This window comes from Drosophila virilis, unplaced genomic scaffold, assembly GCF_030788295.1.
Source record: "Drosophila virilis strain 15010-1051.87 unplaced genomic scaffold, Dvir_AGI_RSII-ME tig00001170, whole genome shotgun sequence".
Lineage (NCBI taxonomy): Eukaryota > Metazoa > Arthropoda > Insecta > Diptera > Drosophilidae > Drosophila > Drosophila virilis.
In genome coordinates this window covers 2,028,410-2,044,855 of record NW_027212828.1, presented here as the reverse complement: position 1 = coordinate 2,044,855, position 16,446 = coordinate 2,028,410, and the positions used below count along the sequence as shown (strand labels likewise).

Below are 16,446 nucleotides of genomic sequence, written 5' to 3'. Positions count from 1 at the left end.
ATTTCTGCCCCAAAAAACGTACTTCATCTTCTGACCAAATCTTAATTCATTATCAGAATGTTAGAGGTCCCATTTTAAAGCTTAAAAATCTTTTCATGGCAAGCACTTTCTTCGATTCGGATTGTTGTTAATTGCCGTTAAAGCCACTCTGCAATCAGAACTTGTAATCTTTTCATTTCGTGTTCATCAGCCAATAAGCCCCGCTGCCATAATTTTTTGATTTATCACCCTAAACTCCCTATTAGATGTGTGTATTCCCAAGTCAATTCCTTCGACTACTTTTTCAAACTCCCAGATTATCACATATACAAAATGTAAAATCTAAATATTTTAAAAAGTTTAAAAACTCTGGTTCGTGTACAGACGTGGCTAAATATTCCATAGCCAAGTCGAAATTCTTTCTTCTTAATTCTCAATGCTATGAGAATTATCTAACTCGTTGTAAAAGGCAATTTCCCCGTAAGCGTAAATCTTGAAGTTTGCCATATTTTTTTTCTCAGGATGGATAAAGCTGGCTATGACTCTGATTCTACTAACCTCTTTGCTAATTTTTTTCAATCAACTTACTCTTCAGTCTGTCCTAATACTAATTCTTACCCTTATACTATTTCTTCCGCTGGTTCAATACCTTCTCCCATTATTTCACGCTCCTCTCTCCTATTAGCTATAAACTCTTTAAAATCTTCCTACTCTCCTGGACATGACAATATTCCTAGTTGTACACTCAAGGAGTGTAGTTCTTCCCTTCGTTATCCATTGCTAAAGCTTTTTAATCTATCCCTTGAAACTTCTGTCTTTTCATTTTTTTGGAAAGAATCTTATATCATTCCTTTTCACAAGAAAGTTGGGAAGTGTGGCATACAATATTACAGGGGCATTGCAAAACTGTCTATTCTTAAATTATTTGAAAAAATAATCACTTCGACTTTGCAGCATTTCTGCAAATCAGTTGTTTCCCCTGTTCAACATGGATTCGTAAAGAATCGGTCAACTACGACCAATCTGCTTAAGTTTACTTCCTTGGTAAATGATGCTTTCCTTTCGAAAATGCAAACTGATGTCATTTACACCGACTTCAGTAAGGCGTTTGAATCTGTGCACCATGACATTTTACTTTTAAACTTGACCGAATGGGTTTCCCTCAGTCTCTTTTGCTTTGGATTAATTCTTATTTAAAAGGTAGGACCCAAGGAGTAATGCTGAGGCTGACTAAACAGGCTCACGTTACTTCTGGTATTCCTCAAGGTAGTCATATTGGACCTTTACTCTTTACTCTTTTTATAAATGATCACTCATGTATACGGACTTATTCTATCATACACTAATCCTAATTCTTGCCTACACGACGATTTGAACGCTATGCAACTTTGGTGTTCGCTCAATCAATTACATCTAAATTATTCAAAATGTATGTTTATGACATTTAATCCCACTACACCTTATGTTGTTAGTTAAACAATCGACAATATCCCTTTGCAACGTATACTAACAGTTAAGGATCTAGGCGTTCTTTTTGTTTCCAAACTCTGTCTCAATCTTCACATATATACCATCGTCAATGAGACAAAAGGTGTACTTGAATTCATTAAACGATGGTCTAAAGAGTTTAACAATTCTTTTATAACAAAACTTCTGTACATCTTTCTTGTTCGCCCTATCCTTGATTACTGCTGTTGCATCTGGTCTCCGCAGTATACCAATAGCCAGGAACGTATTGAATCTATTCAGAAGCAATTTCTGCTTTTTGCCTTACAAGGATTAAATTGGGACCCTAATCTTCGGTTGCTATCCCTCTGCAACAGGCTGCTTCTTCTTAACCTACCGTCGATAACCAACCGCGAACCATTCTCGGTGTTGTTTTTCTACATAAGTTGACTATTGGCGACATAGATTCTCCTTTTCTGCTAGGGCTTCTTCAATTCTCTGTTCCGGCTAGACCAACCAGAAATTATCGCCCCTTAATCCTATCTACGTGTACAACAGACTACGCTATGTACAATCCTTTTCGCGTGCTATGTAAAAATTATAATAGTTTGCATCACGTTTTCTCTACCGAACTTTCTCTACCCCTAATAAAATCGTTGCTTTCAGGATACCCTCGGGAAGTCGCTGACCATTCCAGGGCAATGGCATAGCTTACCGGACAGGCTGAAAAAATGTTGGGTGGGTGATTTCCCATTACTTTTCTTTTTGTCCGATCTGCTTAACATAATATCTAGCTTTAATTTCCTTACTTTAATAACAATCTTTTTACTTTCTTTTTTCCTATATATTGTAATTTCTTAATTAATATAGGAAATTAAGATTATTTTCAATTTTACCTAAGAACACTTTTTCCTGCCTTCACCCTTCTGCTTAGATGTAGGCTCTAACAGCGTCACTGACAAAATTAGCTGTGAAAGGGGCACACCAGCTGTGCTGGCAAATAAAACACCCCCATGCTATTTTAAAATTGTGATCTCTAAATAGGTTTTTTATTACACAATTTTATTATGTATTGTATGTACAATGTATTGAATAATAAGGAAGAATAAATAAATCGTCACGTTCGTCTGAGCTTGACTCAAGTTTGCCTACAGTGTGCTTCGCAATTAACGTGGACCCACTTAAACGCGGTCTTCCTCCAGAAACTACCCTTGTTTTTTGAAAACTTGGCAGCCCTGGGAAAAGCCTATCTGGCCGACGCTAACCCCAAGTATCAAGCCCCGTGTTGCGGCTTAAAGAAAGACGGATATGCAAGTCCTATGTTAATAGGGATGTTCCAATTTGTATTTTTGATAGTAAAACTCGGTTGACTATCGGTTATAGTAGACGGTACCAGGGCTGTGAGACATGTTGAGTATTCAGAGACTTGTGACTGTAACATAATAGAGACCGTATTGTCTTAAGTGTCAAAACGGGACACTCGAAGACCGGGGACAATTGCTGAGGACTTGTGCTCCTTTAACTGAAGCTGGTGAGCAAGTCGTGACTTTATAAGATGCAGCTGAGAAGCGGAGCGATTTTTGACGATCTCGATAGCAGTAGCCAAGATCACTGCGGAAATTCTGGGCGATAAGAGAGGTGGAGGTGGATGTCGACGACTTAGAGGTAGAGGCGTGGGCAATGAATCAGCAAGCGCAGTCAGCTGGCCAGAAAACACAAAACAAGTCGTTTTTATTCCCTAAGTCGTAACGCAGAGGTCAAGATTCCAAACCGTGTACAATTATACATCCGATGACCAAGGATGTCACAAACCGATGTAATGTAATGTAGTGTTATTAACTGTGATTGTAAAACTCAGTTTTCCCAGATCCACTCTACAAGACATTTGTAATTAGCCGGGACGCGTAACTAAAAAAGGGGGTAAGGGTGTCGTTGGGGTTACTCCGCCGCTGAATGATTTATCTATCAGGAAAAAGGGAGAGGAACTGCTGTGATCTCTGCGGTTAGGGTTATGGCTGATGGCTGCCAAGTGGAAAACACTGAAAATAAACAGTTCTTGTTCGTCAGCAAAATAATGCAAAACAATGCAAATGGTAACTACTAGCCGTTTCTTTTTAAGTCCGTCGTCGTCGTTGCGTGCGCACGTCTGATACTTACAGCTGTCAATCCAAAAGTGAAGCTGCTGATCAGATTCGCCACTTAACGACCCTTTTCTCGAAAACTATCTACTTAAGCCTTTTCGCTCCTCCGCATCTCCTGCTTATGTTTGTAGAAGTCGGAGTTGCCTATGATTATATTTAATTCGTAGATATCGGGTTAACACTTTGGGGTCGTCGCCTCAAAGAAACGGGAGGCTAAGCTTGACAAGGAATTGCGAGGTCACAATATCAGAGGTAAAAGCAATCTGAAAGGAGATTCCATTATGTTGTATCCACAACTTCATGCAATCTGTACTGAGACGTCTGCAATTGAACCAAATGAAGGATTGTAAAATTTAATGTAGTGGAGCTAATCTAGCTATGCATATCCGGAAGCAATGGCAACGGCGGTGCTCAACCGATCTTCACAAAATATATTGGGAAGTATTCACAGAGGCTCCCTAGCTCCTTCGGATGGGGGGTTCTTATTAATGTCTGGCCTGCATATACTATTTTATTTAAGGATCCCTCCAGAAACTAAATTTTGGAGCTATACTCCGAGGATCAAAATATATCAATTAAAAAAATCTATTTGGTAATAAATAGTTTAACGAAAAATAGTGTAAACTTAATTACTTAATTACTAATATTTTTTAAATACCTAAGTTACACTTCACTATTATTTTATTTCCAATGGATTCACTCAATTCCTTTGTTTTGACCATATTTAATACATTTTTGAATGAAACAAATCCTATCAGTAACAACAGTCTCTCAGGCTAACAAATCCGGAACAATGGTATGATTTTCAATTAACAGCTAAAGTCAACATACGAATGCTAATAAATGGCATATTATGAAAACACAAATTTCAAGTAAAAATATATTTTACAACATACTTAATTCATTCATATATGTACTTAAAGATAAGGCAGATAAGACAACCGTGACAATTCTTCAAAATAAACGTTGCGCAGAGTTTGTCAAAATATTTAATGTGTAGTATCCTCATGCAATGCATGCCGTCACATAATCCCAACTAGCGTTTAAAAAAATATTAGAGTATGTAGCACTGTCATCGTCAGTAAATAACTTTAAACGTTTATCAAGGTTGTTTTAAATATTAAATCGTTGTGTTGTTGTTAATATTTATATAAACTCTTTATTTATACATATGCAAGCTGGCTACATGGTCAGATAATTCGCCAACAGCTCTTGCTGCACTAACACATTTTTGTATTATATGACTGTCATTCGATTCTGCGCACTAAATACAACGTAACCAATGTACATATGTAAAATCAATAAACTCATGTACATATTTACCTTAAGTTTGTTTTTAGCACACAGTTATTAAAAAATATATTATAAGCATTATTTTATTTATAATTATTATATACAAATGATAATATTTAATACATTTTTGAATGATATATATATATATATATATATATATATATATATATATATAAATATATATATATATATATATTTGTTGTGAATTTATACACCTAAAATATATTTGTTGATACATACCTGACTTCAATTTGATTTTAAAGTAAAGTATAATTTTACCTTTCACTTATAATTATTAGGTTGATACTTATTTAAGAAATATAATTCGACCCAATAATCTTGAACAGCGAAATTACGCGCACTGACAATAAACGATATAAGTTTCCTGAACTTCTGTACTAACAGTTATTTTATACCCTCTAGTTGTCTAGCAAGGAACAGTCCTATAACACGTCAGCTTACGTACAGATATTCATGTCCGCAATGTTGATAAGATTGAAATTACATTAAATTTTAAATATACTACTTCTAAATGATATTGATAAATTTAATTAAGTAAAATGGCATTATGTTTAACAATAATATATCCAACATAAAATAAGAGTAATTTTATATATTGAATTTATAGCTAACTGAAGAAAAATGTTAGCTAAATCAACTAAAAAATAAAAATTATTCTTCTAAAGTCTTATAGTAATTTATAATAAATGCGGCATAGGGTATATTTAAGGCTTTTATCTTCTTTTTACTGTTGACCTGATGTATTTGAAGCATTTTTGCGCGCACTGTCAAAGGGTACTTCTGAGACTTATCGATTAAAATACAAGACGAAACTAAATATATACATGTATGTATATTAACAAAGCAGGTTAAGAATTGTTTGTTTATTCATGTCTGGTGGGTTTTATAGCAAGTGTAAAACTTTGATATTTGTATAAAGCCATTGCAAAGGTATATATTGTATTGATGTATACAAATGTTGTATTTAAATTTATCGATGTTCACAAAAACTGATATTAATGATTTCGATGATTTTATGCTAGCTTTTCATTTTGTACGCATAAGTATTAAACGGTCAGGTGCAGGTAGGTCTTTATTACGGGCATCAATATGTTAAGAAAATAAATACCACAACAAATCATCATGCAGCGTTTTGAATTGCCCACTGAAGGTGAAAGAAAAGATATCGATAGATTCAAGGAGTGCGCAACTATCGGAGTCACGTGTTCCTAAGCGCACCTCTGTACATTGTTGAAAGGATCTACGTTTTTTTGTTGTTGCGATAAGTTTAAAAAGAAAAAAATTAATGTCATATGCATTCCGGCTGCATGCCAAAAAAAAAATAAAAGTATAAATTGATTAAATGCGAAAATGTGATACCAATTACATAAATTTATAAAACAAATTTAGCCAAAGCAAGAGCTGCAATCCTCACCGGCAGGGCTCACGGCATAGGCTACCACACTGTTTTGGGACAATGGAAATGAACTGAATAGAAAGACAATAGCATTCATATGTATAATGTTACATTAATTTAATTATTACTATATATAATTTGTTAACCGGCTCTTTCTATTCCGATCGGCTTCATTCTCATTTTCAAAGATTCTCTGTTCAAATTCATTTCAAGGGTGTTTCACACTTTTCGAAAAATGCCTTCCTCTTTGGTAGAAATGGGGTTCAGAGATTTGGTGGGTCACGTTTCGCGCTCAAATTCATAGCCAATGATCTACATAAAAAATCATTTGAGACGTGTTTCACATTTATCGCAAAGTTAAAGCTTCATCGAAAGAAAGTGCAATTCAACGATTTTTCTTGGTGACTTTTATTTTTTCCCCATTTGCTTCAAGCTTATTTTCTACATAAGAACTTAATGTATACATGTATAACCCATTTGGGTAATTCCACCCACAACAGTGGTAAATTGGCGAAAAACGGTTGTATGAAAGTTTTTTGTTTACCATCCAATCGGCCTCAAACTTCTTTTTAAAGATCTTCGTTTAAATTCATTTGTAGAGTATTTCCCACTATTTAGAAAATCCATACCAAACTCTAAACTGTTTCGGTGGAAAGTGTATGAAAGTTTTTGTTTACTGTCCGAAATATTCATTTTATAAAATACGTGCCACGGGCACGTTTGTGTAAATATATTACGATAAAGCATCAGACGCAGCGACGTTGAGGTCTGAGGATCGTTCTGATCGTTCGGCTGCCACTCTCAGCAGACTTACTGTCTCTGGAAATAAAAAAAATGGTCACAATCGCCCATGGAGTTCCCTCGCATCAACTAATCGTGTTTCGATTATTTGGCTGTTTGACGTATCTATGCATTGTATGGTTAGTGGTTTCATGCTTACAGACGAAATTTAAACAGACAATGTGTTAGTACACGTGTGGGCGAGACGAGAAGTAATCGGAATTGTCGAATTTTTCTTGCAAAAATTTAAGTATAAGAGGAATAGTTGAATTAAGCGAATTTGGGATAAATAGGAACAGAAGTCTTTCTCTCTGTTGCACACAATACATATGTATATCGGAAAGTGGATAAGATCACAATATTATGTAGCTGTCATATGAACGATCGGTCGAAAAGTAGTTTCCTGTATACAAAATTTTTTTTGTTTTTCAATAAATTTATAAGTTTAAATTTTTCGTACACTTATGCAGCGGACCGTTAAATTATATAGTTGCCATCGGAACGATTGTTCGGAAATTAAGTAGTTCTAGTTTTGTTCTTCTAGATATCTTAACCAAACGTTAGATGGCTATATCATATAGATGCCATAGGAACTATTAGTCGAAAATTTTCTTTTGTTCTGGTCTGAAAAACTTTTTCTTATTCAAGATGTCCTTACCATCCGCGCCATTAACTATTTTCCTTGTGCTTCTTAGATACGGACAAAGAATTATGAGCATTATAAAAAGGTTGGATCATTGTTAAATCTTCGACATGTCGAAGATAGCCTTTTCTTTTATACCCTGAACCTATTATAAATGGGTAAAAGGGGTATAATGTATTTGTGTAAGTGTATTTAACAGCCAGAAGGAAGTATCTCCGATCCCATAAAACTTATACATTCTTGATCAGCATCATCAGCCAAGTCGATCTAGCCATCTTCATCTGTCAATCCGTTCGTCTGTCCTGTCACTAAACTTGACATGTAGCTTCTAGAATGGTATATATGATACCACATACAGTAGCCTTGAATCGAATATAAATGTTTTACCCACCAATTTGTCCTATTTATAATGCATCAATATTTTATAGTACAAGTAGATCTACTATAAGATAGTTAAAGAAACACAGCAGTTACTTTTAATTAATTTCTTATAACCTGAACCCGCGCAGATCGAGCTTATATCGATATTCGATAACTTGCCCCGTTTTCTTGTAATCAATGCAAAGTTATATCGGAATCCTGTTCTTCGAGCAATTTTCGTAAGCAATAAATTTGACATGTAGCTTCCAAAATAGTATATTTATATCAAGTATCTTTAATTTTATAGCTATCCGCTCTACTACCTCATAGCTGTAAATGAAGTAAATTAACTATTTTATACTGCTCTCATGTTAACCCACAAATTAAATTCAATTGATTTTTTAAGAATAAACAAATATTCTATAGTACAATAAGATGTACTGTAGAAAATTTCATCAGGAACGGTTAACACAAACGTTGTAAAAGAAAACGTGTGAAAACGTGCGAATTCCAAGAATTTCTTTATTCATGTACACACATACATTCATGCGCTTCTACTTGGTATTACAATTTTCGGTTATGCTATTTAAATTTGTTTATTATACCCTGAACCACTAACCAAACCACATATAGACTGGCACACAAGCGCATAAATGCTTCTATTCATATACAAAATATGTAAGTATGCGTGAATAGTGAGTCCAAAATATTTTAAATGCACACATGGCAACGCTTGGCTACCCTTACCAACGATAGCCAGCTAAAATGCAAGAATTTCGCATCGACGTGGCAAACCCTTTCTCAATTTCATATTACTCGTGCCTTAAAAGGGTAGCAATGCCTCACCATTTGAGAAAAAATGAATTTGTGCGCAGTTTTGCTTGTCGGACACATACACAGACACACATTTAAACAATCCCTAAACAGAGAGAGAGCATTGAGAGCTGAGAGTAAGTGCGAGCAAGATAAAAGTTAACAGCGTTGCCGTTCTATCGCACAAATCATATGGAAGAGAGTGCGCCACGCATTTACCTGTGGAGTAAGCGGTTTTGTTACTCGCGATTTTGAACCAGATGCCTCCGATACTTTTTGTGACAACGTTGTTTGTATGTCCAGTCTATATGTTGTTTGGTTAGTGCCTGAACCCATTAAAAATGGGTATAAGGATATATTGTATTTGTGCGAAATCCAAATGTATGTAACGGGCAGAAGGAAGCATCTCCGACCCCGTAAAGTATATATATTCTTGATCAGCATCAAAAGCCGAGTCGATCTAGCCATGTCCGTCTGTCTCTCCGTCCGTCCGTCCGTCCGTATATATGAACGCAAGGATCTCAGAACCTATAAGAGCTAGATACTTGAAATTTTAGATGTAGGTGCTCCTAGTTCCCGCGCAGATTGAGTTTATTTCCGATAATCGATAACTTACTCCGTTTCCAAGCAATCGGTAAAAATCGACTTCGATATCCTGTTTTTTTGGGCAATTTTGGTAAATAATAAGAGCTAGAGTCACCAAACTTGACATACAGCTTCTAAAATAGAATATATATGCATTTAATGTTGGAAGAAGAGGGTTCAAGGTATCCCCTAGTCGGGAGCTCCCGACTAAAATATATGTACTTTATAGGGTCGGAGATGCTTCCTTCTTCCTGTTACATACATTTGGATCTTGCACAAATACAATATACTCTTATACCCATTTTTAATGGGTTCAGGGTATAAAAATCTTCAAGAAATCACCTAAAATATGAACGCAATCTTAAAAACTTTATACCGAAGTACGTGAAAGGTAGCAGAATCCATGCGCTGCTAGGGCTGCTCCCTCGATTGGCAACACCTGAAACAGTTGGCATAAGTTTGTGCCCGGCTAAAGCTCTTGGAGTAAATACGCAAGTCGGAATGTGCGACGCAGCCGAATCTCAGAGTGTGGTCGATTGCCTTCGTCGTTTGGCGCCAGCGAAACACGACAACAAGAGGATCGATAAATGCCGATTTCATCTCCTGTATAAAGGGCAAAAATCCAAATCGAAGTGAGGTGTTACGGTAGTAGTAGTAATACGATTCAAAAATAAATACCACTCCAAACAATATGCTGTGTTCTGGGTTGCCAGCAGAAGAAAATTTATCGACAGTTTCGAGGGGTGCGCAGTTATTGGAGCCACCAGTTTCTTAGCGTGACTTTGGACAGGGAAGAAAAAAGAAGGTAAAGAAAAGATCCAGAGACCAGAGCATGCCGTCCACATAAAAAAATCTGAACCCATAGAGAAGGCGAATTTTCGGTAATTTGTGAACAAAACAAGTGAACAAAAAAATGTAATAAATATATAGGTATATTTTCAGTTGAAGGTTCACAATACGGGAGGTGCCGTATGCGAGGATCAGGTCACCAGAGGACCGGACTAGCCTCGGGTTTTTCTTATAGATTTAAATAATTCAAATTGATAAAAAAAAATAAAACAAGTAAGAGGTTCTAGACGGGAGCTCCTATACCAAATGCAGTTGGCGCAACACGCTCGTTTGAAGTAATAAAGATAAATTAAAATAAGAAAAAAACTGACCGCATTACTTGCTACCGATTCTACTCAACAGCTACACCAAACATTAGGTATTATTGAGAAAAAAACGCATTACAATAGCAGCACAGAAAAGAATAGCAATTATACTGCTGTTTGTTGTGTAATTCGAAGCAGACGCGAATGAATTAATGTGTCTACATGTATAGAGAAATTCTTGAAATTTTCACCCCATCCAATTTAGCAATAAAACATAACCTTGGTTTTTTCTAAAAGTTAGAATTGTGGCTTAAATTGGTGGGCAATAAAAGTTGGATTATTAACATGATTTATAGCTATGTGGTAGCAACGGGAAGGTGGCGATAGGTATAAAATGAATGATACTTGATATATATATACTATTTTAGAAGCTACATGTCAAGTTTGGTGACTCTTATTAATCTTATAAAATTGCTAAAACGACAGGATTTTGATATAGATTGTAATCGATTGCTTGGGAACGGGGTAAGTTAGCTATTATCGAAAACAAACTCGATCTGCGCAGGCACTAGGAGGACCGTCAGCTAAAAATGTAAAGTCTCTAGGTCTTATAGTTTTAAAGATCCTTGCGTTCATACATACGGAGATACGGACAGACAGACTGACATGGCTAGATCGACTCAACCGTTGACGCTGATCAATAATATAAAGCCTTATGGGATCGGAGATGCTTTCTGCCTGTTACATACATTTATATCTTTCACAAGCACATAATAACCTTTTTACCCATTTACAATTCAGTGTATAAAAATAGCAGTCGATTAATTATATTGAATGAATATTTATTTATTTATTATTATCATCATAATTCTTATTAATTATTATTAATTATAAGAAAGCGCTATTATTTATAAGTAGAAGCCACGCACAGGCGGCAACGACATGCAATAATTTACTAATCTTAATTTTCAATTATGATAAACTTAAATTAATTTACTCGTCCCAGGTGTTACTGTCGTCATGCCGAAGAAGAACAATTTTTGTAAAAATTTTGAAATACGTCTGACCCAGAAAAATAAGTTCAACATTTGCATCCTGCCGAATGAGTGAAAATAAGTTATGAATAGCTCATTATGCCCTATAATCTCTCGAAATATATCTTATAGCCTCTGCAGATTTTTAGTTTTGTTTAAATCCAGTAGCTAGTGCGGCACCGATCACTCCACTAAGATCATTGGTAGGTACTAAAAAAATATTCCTATTTACGTTCAATGATTTTTTTATTAGTTTTATTAGCATTCCATTCATTTGGTGAAGAATGTTTTTAAATGAATGTTTTTCTTGAATGCCCGCAGAAGGAACTATAAGCTTCCATAGGAACGATCAGTACTACAAATAATTAGTTTTTTAATAAAATCAATCATCAATTGCTTTAATTGGCGCCCGAGGAGGGAGTTGTTAAAGCTAATAAGGGATAACGCGTCGCGAAATAAATTACGTTTTCCCTGTAGGGTACTACGGACTAGTGTCTCGCAGGATCCCATGTCACCCGCCGTCGTTACACCGCTTTGCCATTGCACCGCGAGATAAAAAGCAAATAATCCAAAGGACCAGCGTGGGAGATTCGCGGAATGTTACTTATCGTGTAAAATTAGTGTTTAAGTGACAGAAAAAAATTATAAAGACAACAAACAAAAATACTTTCATAAGATTAAAGACAAACTTAAAAAGAAAAAAATGAGAATACTATATTTTACAAATTTGCTTCTCAACTTTGGAATATTTTAAGATAGATGTACCCTATTGTTACATTTAGATGAAGTTATCTAATAAGTTATTTACAAACCCTATTGAAATTTTTATATTTTACCACGCTCAAGCGTCAAGTGCCCAATAACAAAACGTAAAACGATAAATAAACTTAACACTGCACTTGCAATATAAAATACACCAATTCTCCGACTGTCAAGGGACGCTCCAGAATAGAAGGAGAAAACCAGCCACTGGTTATAGAATAAGAAAATATAAAAAAAAATAATAAAAATCAAGAATCTTAAGTTGTCCGATGAATTAAAAATGCAGGAAAAGGATCTTTCTGACGCGTTAGCCAATATAAAACAAGGTTCATCTAGTAACCCGTACGCCAGTCCAGGGCTAAAGCAGGTGATTTTGTTTTTAATTAGGGACACAATTCATACATACATACATACGCCAGGCTATTAATGGTGAAAATGGCGAGCATTTAGACGATATCCCTCTCACGAGCCTGACTTAGGATGAAGATTTAGAAAAGGTTCCCGATATAACGCGCTTATTTAGTGAAATCTCAAGAGATAAAACCGCATTCGGGTCATGGAAAAAACTTCGAAATAACAATGGCCATTTATAAGGGCCAAGAACATACCTATAAATATTATTTAATTACTCTACAATACCTTAATGAATTACGCCGAGAAGCGAAAAACATTCGAGCATCAGTGGCAGTGGAGAAGATTTGATCCGACACTGTATAACATCCTAAGACCATTCGCGAACTACCAGACAGTATAATCAACAATAACTCTACAAGCCAACCAATTCCCTCAGCCGCCATATACACAATACGCTACACCCCAACAGTTCTTTTGGCTTCCAAACCGGAACCCAAGCCCGTACCGATGGAATTAGATGGTTCCTTGCGGACCGGAAATTTTAACTATATGAACAGGATCCAGGTAGACGATTTCGTTTAAAAGAAGTTTCCGCTATATCTGACCAGACCACATGCGGTCTCTCTTGAGGCCTCAAAAACCTTTTCTGTAAACCAAATTTTTGCTCGCTGCTTTATTTCAATTGTGTAACGGGGAATGGAACTTAATTTCACTCATCGACACAGGTTCAACCCAAAATTATATACAACCCAACTTAATTCAGAACTTTCTGTTACCCACACTTTTCATTTCATGGGATATAAGGTAATGATACCCCTAAACAGTTAAACGCTGTTATCCATAGAATTAAAATAAAACAACTAGCAACTCAAGTGGTCAATAATATTGAAGTAAGAACACAAGTCAAACACACAGGAAAATCTCATAGATCGTAAGGCGAAATGAGAACGTCATTGGTCTCTCCGGTGTATAGCAAGCATTATCCCTACTCTGCTTCTCTAAGAGGAGAAGTGGAAAAACAATTACATCAGTTTTTGCTCGACGGCATTATAAGCCCGTACAATGCACCCGTATGGGTGGTCCTTAAATGGAGCGATATGTCAGGAGAAAATAAGAATGGTATATTCATCGACTATAGAAAACTTAATGCGTCAACAATTTGGATCGGTGTCCGATCCCTGAAATTGAAGAAATAATCGCACAATTGGGCGAGAACAAATATTGTGTGCTCGATCTGAAAAGCGGCATTCATAAAATTTCACTCAAGGAGAGAGATATAAAAAAAACAGCATTTGCAGTTAACGGAGGTAAATATGAGTTAACCAGATTTCTATTTGGGCTGAAAAAATCCCCATCAATATTCCAAAGAGGTTCGGATGATATTTTAACACGTTGGAAAATATGCTACGTTTCTTTCGACGATATTATCGTCCGAGAAAAGATCATCACGACCCTAGGCAAAGCGAATATGAAAATGCAAATCGACAAATGAGTTTTTCAAAACCGAAGTCGGTTTTCTAGGTGTTAGCATATTGGCAAACGGCGTAAAAAACAATTCCGAAAAATTAAAGGCAAAGTCATAATAGGAGATTTATTTGCGACTATTCCAAATTAGCGAAACCTCTAACAACTCTTCTTACAGGTGAAAATGGCAGACTTTCCAAAATGACTCTAATAAAGTAAAAGGGAAATTTCACTACAGCGCATTGGACGCATTCAATAAAATCAAGAGGACGCTTACCTTAAACGGTGTGATACTAGCTTACCCCAATTTACTTTCATTTATTCCTTTCCTTTAACAACCGATGCATCAAACTACGCTATCGGTGCAGTCTTAGAACAATTACCGTCTTGTTCTACACCTACCACCTACATGTCGCGTACACTTTCCAAAGCGGAAGAAAATACCTTTACCATAGACATATAGTTCAGAAACCTGACTATTCCGAAGAAGACTTAATACAAATATTAAATAAAACACTTAACCCCAAAATTGTAAATGGAATATTCACATCAGAAAACATGGGTAAAATCCAGAATATCTACCCCTTACATTTCGGCACCTACAATGTGCGATACACGCAAAAAAAAAGTGGAATGCGGCACCTTCGAGGACGAACATACAGAAATAATAACAAAAGGACACACCAAGGCTTACAGGAGTGCAATATAAAATAAAATTCAAATTCATTTTTCCCAACGTAAAACGTAAGATAGAAACGATGGCAAAAAGCTGCGAAACCTGTAAGAAAAATAAGTACGATAGGCACCCGCCAAAGGCGAGCTGCAACCGACACCCATTCCCTTTTACGCCGGTCAAATTATTCATATAGATTTGGACACTACCGAAGAAAAACAGTGTCCCAACTCCCATAAACAAATTTTCTAAATACGCTCAAATAACAATTTTGAATACACAAGCAGCTGCACACATCAAGCTGGAAGAAGGGAAGGGATTGCGGCTCGGCGTTGGCTAGCGAGGAAGGTGATCAGAATACCTATGCCCATCATACCCACGATGTTACTGCAGCAAGGCAGAACTTATCTTAGAGACAGTGACGGCAACGGTCGCAGGGGAAAAGAGATGAGTCAAAAAAAAGCCTCACGCGTCGAGAAGTGGGTCCGCCTGCTCGACAACAGGAGAAAGAGGGTACCAAGGGATAACTGAAGGAAGGTCATGGAAGTGGAGCACTTGCTTGGTAATAGGATAAAGAGGACACGAAACGGTAACCAATAATAAACTTTCCACGCCAGGGAAGTCGGACCGAGCGCATGAAAAGTCCAAAAGGCGGCGTGTAGAGCTGCAGAGGTAGACCTACGCTGGTCATGGAGGCGGCACTGCGGAAATGTGCCAGAGAACAGAGGAATCAGGAGCAACGGCTAGAGCCAATAGTCGGGCTTCATTTTTAGTCGGAGTGGAGCACGTAGGAAGCGAGACACAGGGCGAGCACAGCATCGAAGAGGCAAAGTGGCTAGTGAATCTAGATCCGAAAGATAGGGAATTCCTGGAGTCGGAAATGGTACTTTGCAAGGAGCTTCGCATATCGCTGAACACAGGATCCAGCTGAAGAATCCGGCCATTCATAGGGTGATTGACGAACAGGTGGATGAGCTAAGCAGTTGCTATCGAACAGTCGCGCAATCCGCACAGAGTCAAGAAGAAGACTGGCGAGTGGCGCATGTGCATGGACAACCGGCAACTCAATGCGCATTCCTCAGAGAGAGTTCTCAGTTGAGAGTGATTGACGTGTTTTACTTGCGCTTCAAGATTTTTATATAATTTTGCGCTTTAATACTGCTTTTTATTTCTACATTTTGCATTCATGGTGCTATATTTAAAAAGCTTTCATAAATTGTGCAAAATGTAATCTGTTGTACAGTGTAAGTCTGGTAATTATTGCATTTATTAAACACGGAGTCAGTTCCGTGTTGTTGTTATTGCCGTTTTTGATTCGTTTGGTTTGCTGCTCCCCTGTGCATACACTTATTTGTGCGTGTGTTCGCTGCTGCATATTTTTGTTTGTGCATCGCTCTCTTGCAAATTTTGCTATTGCTTTTCGCTTCAAACAATTCCTAGTCCCTGCCTAGCAACTTGGATTTATCTCCAATGTTGTTATTACTTCCTTTTCCGAACAACTGCCCAATTACCCTTGCTTCATCCCCTGTAGTGGTCCCAGTAGCGCCCGTACCTGATCCTGTCCCAGTTATCCAAACTGCCGTAGCTCCGTCAGCTTCTGGCCGCAAA

General features: G+C 36.8%; 1 protein-coding gene across 3 annotated transcripts in view; it reads right to left on the bottom strand.

Annotated features, from left to right (window-relative positions):
* Window positions 1-5,258, bottom strand: part of Snap25 (Synaptosomal-associated protein 25kDa) — a 271,616-nt gene extending 266,358 nt beyond the window's left edge. The window contains exon 1 of one of the 3 annotated variants that reach the window (XM_070210840.1): window positions 5,100-5,258. The gene's annotated coding sequence lies outside the window, so the exon portion shown is untranslated. The remainder of the gene's footprint in view (window positions 1-5,099) is intronic. The other 2 variants (XM_015169290.3, XM_002058732.4) reach the window with 2 other exon arrangements.
* Window positions 5,259-16,446: the final 11,188 nt, after the last annotated feature.